The 8,760-nt window shown below is 34.3% G+C and overlaps 1 pseudogene; it reads left to right on the forward strand.

Moving 5' to 3' along the window:
- The first annotated feature begins 433 nt into the window (after positions 1-433).
- Positions 434-911, forward strand: LOC149567114 (calmodulin-like protein 3; annotated as a pseudogene).
- The last annotated feature ends 7,849 nt before the right edge of the window (positions 912-8,760 follow it).

Raw genomic sequence — 8,760 nt, forward strand, 5'->3', positions numbered from 1 at the left:
TTTATTTTCTACCATAAAATATAAACATAAAGAATAGATGTTGCAAATTTGACAGATTTTGTTGTGTTTTCTAATTGTTGAAAATCGATCGATAGTACATTATATATAGAACTTAACGGCTTTCCATAGGAACCACCTCAACATTTCTTATAGAATGAATAGAGTAAAAATATTTGTATAATCTTGAGCACCACACGTAGACCCCACTCATCGTTGCTTGGATTTTGTTTTTTGTCCATTATTTTTAGAAATTGCCAAGAAATTCCTCATAAAGGTAAAACTCGAGTTTGTTAATCTAGGTGGGATTGACAATCTGGAAGCCTCTAGATTATTTTGGACATATTATATTGTCATTTCTATATATGTTTATATATATGTTGAATCCATGACCAATACAAGATCAACAATTAGTGAATTTAAGTTATGCCTTTACAAAAGTATGGCACTTTTATATATTCATAATGAACTTAGTAGAATGTTTGTTTCTATTGACAAAAATAACAATGAGAGGCTCACTTTGAATGAAATCAATTAGTTTCTCAATAAGCTTGGAATAAAACTAACAAAAGAAGAGTTAAAGTGGTTGGTGATGGGTGTTTCCCACAACCAAAATGTTAGCCTAACATTTTATGAATTTGTTGGGCTTTACCAATCTCTTGATCTAGAAGAGAATCAAAGTTCATCTTTAATGGAGGCATTCAAAGTCTATGATTTGAATGAAGATGGGTGTATATCCTCTTATGAGCTTCAACAAGTGCTAAGTAATTTGGGATTTATAGAGTAAGGTCGACATTATTTGGAGCTTTGTGAGAGAATGATATGTAGATTTAATGACAATTTGGATGACCTCATAGATTTATTTGAGTTTAAGATCATGATGACAATCAAATCTTGATGGTTTTCACTATTGACTTTGTTTGATGATTTCAAGGTTTTCCCAAATTTTGAGATTTTTTAATTTTCCTAGACTTTTTCAACTAAGAGTCAAGAACTATAGCTAAGAGTCAAGAACTACGATGTATTTATTTTGCCAAAATATTCCCTAGGCACAATCTTGACTTCGAAGTCACACACTCAACGAGACTTGATAGCTGCTAATTTTGAGATTTTGAATATAATTCTTGTATAAGAGCATATTACATGAATAAAGCTTTAAGAAATTGATCATATTGACAACTTCCATTTTTAAATATGTTTACATATCATAGTAAAATATCATCATTCATTCTAATAAACCATGTCTAAGTTCATAATTGAATTCTCTTAGAATATAAGAGCATGTTACATGAATAAAGCTTCAAACAATAAGTTCATTATTTTTAATCATATTTATAGATTTCATTTCTAGAACTATTTATAAATCCTAATAAAAATATAATAATTGGCTCTAGTCAAATACCAAAACTTATATCTAGAAGATCAAAATACAAAATATTGTACATCGAAATTGAGAATGAGAGGAAATCCAAAATTAGATTAGACTCTACTTGCATACCACATTTTTTTGACGTTTGAGTCCTCCATGAACAATCATAAATAATAAAGTGTTTGTATTTTTTTTTCTTGTAAATGAGTTGACCTTCATTTTTTTATGAGATTTCTTACATATTCAAAGTTCTAAAATAAGTTAAGGAGGAATAAAGAAGGTTCAAGATGGGGTTAGCTATATTGTTGTCCTCATTAAAATGAGAAAATATTAAGTAGTAGGTTAAAGAGTGGTTTCTAATGTGGACTAAATTAAAGTAATACATAAGGATAGAGAAATTTAACTATAGATAAAATTGAGATTATCGAATTAAGATTTAATCAAAACAAAAAAAAAATTCATATATATAATTTGACACATTATACACACACACACACACACACACACACACACACACACACACACACACGCACACACACACACACACACACACACACACATTAAATTAACAATCACAAATAATTTGATCAAACCCAACCATAAAAAATAAAATAGTTTACATTACCCGTGAATGGGTTTTGTGGGGTTAAGCCCCTCCCCTCTTCTCCATCGGCCTTAATACAATGGAAAAATCACAAGAATGATGGTGGAAGTGCAATTTTGAAGGGAGAATCTAGGACCATCATCAATAGGTTTTGTAATTAGAGATTTTATTGGAAATCTACTAGCTTCGAGTGGAAAAATATTGCTAGATGGTATAAACAATGTAGTAGAAGTGGAAGCAATTATTTTAGCTATCAAAGCATCAAAGAATCTGGGGATCACAAAATTGCATGTGGAAGGGGACTCTCTCATTATTATCAATGTCATCATAAATGGAGACATGGATGTATGACACATAAAACTACATCCACTACATAAAACTTGAATTGGTCACCCTAGAAGATTTTAGAATCAAACACATTAAAAGGTTTGGTAATGTGGAAGCAAACAGAATGTCAAATTGGGATATGACTCTTAATATCTCCGAAATAGTAATGGAAGAGTTCACTAATGTTAGATCGAATGATCAAATCTCATCAAACATTTATCCTCTCCAGTACATTATGACACATCCACTCCCTCATTAAAGAAGCATGCATTTGGGGATTGCATAAAATGTGTCACTTTCAATTAGTATTAGTTTGGATGTGATGGGTATTTATCAAAAGTCATCATTCACCACCCTTGGTTTTGTACTTTGAGCTTTTCTTTTTAAGTTTGCATGCTCAATGTGTTTTAGATTAGGTGATAATAAATGGGGAGTTCATTCACTCTACACTACCAAAAGTAGAAAAATCCTTTCCATGGACACAAGAAAAGGATAAGAGTGGATAAAATGTTCAAGTTCAAGAATCCCAGACTAACAGATGTGGTAGACTTTCTCCTAGGAGAATTAATCTATCAAATGGAGAACTATTAGAGAAAAGCATGAATTTGTGTCACCTTTTACTCCAGCTGAACCTATTTTGACCAAATCTCATTTCTCTATTAAAACTCAACTTTCTTCAAAAAACTAAAAACCCTTTTATAGATCTTAGAGTCAAGATCATCACCATATAAATTTCATAATGTCTTGATTAGTTATAACATGTTATAATTTCAAAATATTATAAGTAGGTTTTTTAACATTTGAGAAGATGCTACTTAAAAAAGGAAAATAAAATAGTAAATCATATTTTAAAAAATTAAAAATTATATTAGTTTTAGAGGAGAGAGTCCTCTTCAAGAATATGTTTTTTTTTTTGAAAAAAAGTTGTAGATTAGATAAAGAAGTTTTGATGAGAGAGAAAAACCATTTTTTTTTATAAGTTCAACTTTGAGTACTCATAACAAAGAAAATATACATCAAAACCCAATATTTCTTTTTTTTCTAAACTAGCTATGCATGTTAACTATAACATATTTTGAAATTAGAGAAAAAAATATATTATTTTCATATACTTGTTTGACAGGAACTACACCCTATATTTTTTGCAATTAAAAAAGGTCTTCAAAAAAAATTTTAAAATGCATAAATTCTTTCTTTAAAAATATTTTTAAAATTATAGACATAAACTTCATCCAATTTTACATATTTCATCAATTTACATCATCTTCAAATTCGAAACAAAAATGTCACATTTATGTCGTTAAAGCTGAAAATTTATGTTTTGTCATTCTTTTCCTTTACAAATGGATGATAGAGGTTTGTACTTTTACCCCTTTATCATACAAATATAAAAATCTACTCAATGATCTTAGCATGGGCACTACAGTTGGGAGAAAAGGACATAATTAGGTTCATGATGCACCAACTGATTTCAATGGAATCCTTGATTGATCTAGAGGAAATTTTAGTAACTTTGGTTCCTAGCTAGTGGATTCACTTGGGGAGAAAGGTCACGGGCATCGATCAAATTCTTGGCACAAAACTTACTCCCTTTGTATGGCACTTTGTGGAGAGCTAGAGGCATCAACAGTTCAAAGAATCCAAGAAGGCTTGGTATGCCCTAAAGTTGTTGGTTATGTAGTATAATATGATTAGGAAATTTCCTAGATGAAAGCTAGGTTTGGGTGGTCAAAGGCAGATGAAGCTCGTCTTGAGGAGAGGAAGAGAGGATGAGAGGCAACTAATAAAGGAAATCATGATTGGCCACAAGCCAAAGTGAACTCAATGATCCAAGAAAGGATTGAGGGCTTCATTCCAAGGGTATTATGTTCATGTAAGGTTGTGCAACTTGTTAGATTATGGTGACTGATTAGGAAAGTACTATACATACTTCATAATTAGTGGGAAAAAAAATTTTGGTCGCGCCCGACGTTGTAGCCGACATATTATGGCCAACATGTTGTAAGCCTAAACCAGATAAAATACTTGTATAAAAGGGTTTAGGGTTAGGTATTTTTTCATTATGTTGTGATGCAAATTTGGTTCTTGCGACGGTATTGAGCTGTAAGGAATTACAGACTATAATCAGGTTGTAAACACTAGATTATAATAAGATCGGACTTGTTGTTTGGTGGACGTAGCCCAGGGATTGGGTGAACCACGTTAAATCTTAGTGCCTTGTGTTCATTTCTGTGTGATCTATTATTTTCTATTATTGGTTATATTTGCATGTAGTTTTTATTTATGTCTATGGTTTATCCTAACAAGTGGTATCAGAGCCTAGTTGTTTTTCAGTTATCCTCTATAGGAAAGTTTCACAGTTGAGTGGGAGTCTCATAGTTGAGTGAGAGAAATGGCAGATGAGGGTAAGCTAAGGGTTGATAGGTTTAATGGGAAGAACTTCTAGTTATGGAAGATGTAAATGGAAGACTATATGTATCAAAAGGATTTATGGAAGTCATTGGAAGGCAAAGCCAAGAATCAGGGAACTATGTCAGATGCTGAATGGGATCTTTTGGACAAAAAGGCACTCAAAAGCATTTGATTATGCTTGGCACCATCAGTGGCATTTAATATTACAAAAGCAAAGACGACAGAAGAGTTGATGAAAACCCTAGCGACACTGTATGAAAAGCCCTCCACTTCAAACAAGGTATTTCTCATGAAGCGTTTATTTAATATGAAAATGACAGAAGGTGGATCTGTTGTAGATCATTTAGATGAGTTTAATACAATTACTAGTCAGTTATCTTCTATGGGTATCAATTTTGATGAAGAAATTAGGGCTCTCTTGATTTTGTGTTCTTTGCCTGAAAGTTGGAATAGCTTCGTAATGGCTGTGAGTAATTCTGTTCCTAGATTTAGTACCCTAAAATATGATGATGTGATCGATGTTGTTTTGAGTGAGGAAACTTATAGGAAATCCTCAGGTGGATCTACATCAGGAATTGCTTTGAATGCACAAAGCAGGGGTAGAATGACTGAGAGAGGAAGTAACTTTGGAAATCATGGGAAATCAAGAGGAAAGTCAAAAGGGAAGAGGTCTCAATCAAGAGGACCGAATGACTACTGGTACTGTGGGAAACCAGGGCACAAAAAGAAAGATTGTTGGAATCGAAAGAAAAATGAAGGAGATAAATCAGATGGAGACAAGGAGGCAAATTTGGTAAGTAACAAATCCGAAGAGGATGTTTTGCTTTTAGCTTTAGAAAGTGTTGATGATTCATGAGTTTTAGATTTTGGTGCTTCATTTCATGCTACACCTCATAGAGGTTATTTCATTGATTATGTCCAAGGGGATAATGAACCCGGTCAGATTATTGGAAAGGGAAAAATTAAGATTAAGTTGCAGAATGGGAATCATTGGCTACTACATGAGGTAAGACATGTTCCAAGGCTGAGTAGGAATTTAATTTCAGTGGGGCAACTCGGTGATGAGGGTTGTGTAGTTACTTTTAATGATAAAAATTGGAAGGTTTCAAAAGGTTCCCTTGTAGTAGCAAAAGGTGTGAAAAGGGGCACCTTATATCTTTGTACAAGTCATATTGTTCCTTCTACTTTGATTGTTTCAGAAAAAAAATGAATGTTCAGGAACAATTGTTGCAGTTGAGCAGGGAGAACAAATAGTTGTTGTAGATTCTGATACAGCATTGTGGCACAATAGACTTGGGCACATGAGTGAGAAAGGTATGAAATTACTTCACTCAAAAAAAGTTTTACCAAGTCTGAAATGTGTTAATATGGATTTCTATGAAAGTTGTGTGTATGGAAAACAAAAGAGAGTGAGTTTTGTAAAGACTGGGAAGGAAAATAAAATGGAGAAATTAGAGCTTGTGCATACAGATGTATGGGGACCAGCTCAAGTATCTTCCCTTGGTGGCTCTCATTATTATGTTACATTTATTGATGATGCAAATAGAAAAGTATGGGTTTATTTCCTTAGATAGAAATTTGATGTATTTCAAACTTTTAAGAAATGGAAATGCTTGGTTGAAAATGAGACTGGTAAGAAATTAAAATGTCTCAGATCTGATAATGGTGGTGAGTATTGCAATCATGAATTTGAAGATTATTGCTCCACTAATGGTATTCGTAGACAAAAAATCGTTCCAAGGACTCCACAAGAAAATGGAGTGGTTGAACGCATGAACAGGACTATAATGGAGCGTGCAAGGAGCATGAGGTTGCATGTTGGGTTGTCCTTACACATGTGGGTGAAGGCTGTCAATACTACTATATATTTGATTAATAGAGGCCCCTCTACTCCTTTAGGCTATGGCATTCCAGAGGAGGCATGGACTGGTAAGAAGGTGAGTTATTCTTTTCTCAAGACCTTCAGTTGTGAAGCTTTTGCTCATATAGACTCTGAAAATAGAACCAAGCTAGAAGCTAAATCAAAGAAATGTGTCTTTTATGGATATGGCATTAATGAATTTGGTTATAGGCTTTGGGATTTTGAAAATCATAAAATTGTAAGAAGTCGGGATGTCATATTCCATGAGAAAGTGTTGTACAAAGATCTGTTGCAGCAACATGAGAAGAAAGAAGATGATTATGTAGTGTCAGATGATACTCCAAAAGCTAATGTTCTAGCCATTCCTCATGATGTGCAACAACTGCAACAACAAATACCACACACACTGGTGAATGTTAGATGGTCAACGAGGCAAATTAGACCTCCACAAATATTTTCTCCCTCTTTGTATTCTATTTTACTTACTAATGTTGGTGAACCTGAAAGTTATGATGAAGCTATGCAGGTGAATACTAAGATTCAGTGGGAGTCTGCAATGAAAGATGAAATGGACTCTTTGCTAAAGAATAAGACATGGGATCTATGCAAGTTGCCTGCAGGTAAAAAGACTTTACAGAATAAGTGGGTTTATAGGTTGAAAGAAGAGGAAGGCGGTCAAAAAAGATTTAAGGCTAGGTTAGTTGTAAAAGGATTTGCATAGAAAAAGGGAATTGATTTTGATGAGATATTTTCTCTTGTTGTTAAAATGACTTCTATCCGTACTGTTTTAAGTCTTGTGGCTACTGAAGATTTGCATTTAGAGCAACTGGATGTTAAAATAGCCTTCCTTCATGGTGATCTGGACGAAGAAATATATATGGCTCAACCACAGGGATTTGAGGTCAAAGCTAAGGAGAACTTAGTGTGCAAATTGAAGAAAAGTTTATATGGCTTGAAGCAAGCACCTCGGCAATGGTATCTAAAATTTGATAGTTTTATACATGAGCATGGATATAATAGGTGTCATTCAAATTATTGTGTTTATTTTAAGAGGTTGGATGATGATAGCTACATTATTTTATGTTTATATGTTGATGATATGCTTGTAGCTAGGTCTAACATGGATCATATTAAGGGGATAAAACACCAATTAGCACATGCATTTGCTATGAAGGATTTGGGGCCAGCGAAAAAAATCCTTGGTATGAAGATTTGCAGAGATAGGAAGAACAGAACATTAACGCTATCTCAGGCTGATTATGTTGAGAAGGTGTTGCAACGATTCTCTATGGAGAATGCTAAAGCTGTCTACACACCTTTACCTAGTCATTTGAAGTTGACTAAGGAGATGTGTACTAAGGAACAAGAAGAGGAGGATAAGATGTCCAAGGTACCCTATGCTTCTATTATAGGAAGCTTGATGTATGCTATGGTATGCACTAGGCCAGATATTGCACATGCAGTGGGAGTCGTTAGCAGGTATATGAGTCATCCAAGATTTGAGCATTGGAATGTTGCCAAGTGGATTCTCAAATATTTAAGAGGAACATCCAATAAGTGTTTACACTTTGGGGGCTCTACTACTGATTTGCAGGGCTATGTTGACTCAGATTGGCAGGGGATATTAATACCAGGCAGAGTACTATAGGTTATGTCTTTACTGCCATGAGCTAGGTTTCTAAGTTATAGAAGATTAATGCTCTATCCACTATAGAGGCAGAGTATGTTGCTGCTACAGAGGCAACCAAGGAGATGATATGGCTTTAGTTCTTCTTGGAAGAATTGGGACATCCTCAGAAGGATAATCATTTGTTCACAGATACTCAGAGTGCCATTCATCTTGCAAAGAATTCAGCTCTACATTCTAAGACCAAACACATACAGTTGCGGTACCATTTCATTTGGTCAGTTTTGGAGGATGGATAGTTAAAGCTGGAGAAGAGCCATACAAATGACAATCCAACAGATATGTTGACAAAGGTTGTAACAAGGGAGAAGCTAAACTCCTCTTCAGCTTCGGTTGGTCTTTTAGACTGAACATGAGTCAAAGAACAGCAGAGTCCAGGGTGGTTTGATCTAGTGGGAGCCCCATGTGGTAGTGGTATTGCTACAAGATCAGTCTCCAAGTGGGAGATTGTTGTTTAGTGTGGAGCTTGATCAGTCCCCAAGTGGGAGATTGTTAGATTATGG

Source organism: Cupressus sempervirens, chromosome 3 (genome assembly GCF_028749045.1).
Source record: "Cupressus sempervirens isolate cs-2001-9-10 chromosome 3, ASM2874904v1, whole genome shotgun sequence".
Taxonomy (NCBI): domain Eukaryota; kingdom Viridiplantae; phylum Streptophyta; class Pinopsida; order Cupressales; family Cupressaceae; genus Cupressus; species Cupressus sempervirens.